Here is a 625-nt window from a genome sequence, read left to right on the forward strand (position 1 = left end):
ACAGTGAGAGGCCGGTGTACCGCAAAAAAAAAAAAAAAAAAAAAAAAAAAATTAAAGACAAAAGAAATTATTGAAAGCAACAAGGGAAAATGACAAATAACATACAAGTGAACTCCCATAAAGTTAAGAGCTGATTTCTCAGCAGAAACTCTACAAGCCAGAAGGGAGTGGCATGATATATTTAAAGTGATAAAACGGAAGAACCTACAACCAAGATTACTCTACCTGGCAAGGATCTCATTCAGATTCGCCAGAGAAATCAAAAGCTAAGAGAATTCAGCACCGCCAAAACAGCCCTACAACAAATGCTAAAGGAACTTCTCTAAGTGGTAATCACAAGAGAAGAAAAGGACCTACAAAAATAAACCCATTACAATTAAGAAAATGGTAATAGGAACATACATATCGATAATTATCTTAAACGTGAATGGATTAAATCTCCAAGCAAAAGACATAAACTGGCTGAATGGATACAAAAACAAGACCCATATATACGCTGTCTACAAGAGACCCACTTCTGACCTAGGGACACATACAGACTGTAAGTGAGGGGATGGAAAAAGATATTCCATGCAAATGGAAATCAAAAGAAAGCTGGAGTAGCAATAATCATATCAGATAAAAT

The sequence above is a fragment of the Physeter macrocephalus genome, chromosome 8, assembly GCF_002837175.3.
Source record: "Physeter macrocephalus isolate SW-GA chromosome 8, ASM283717v5, whole genome shotgun sequence".
Taxonomy (NCBI): domain Eukaryota; kingdom Metazoa; phylum Chordata; class Mammalia; order Artiodactyla; family Physeteridae; genus Physeter; species Physeter macrocephalus.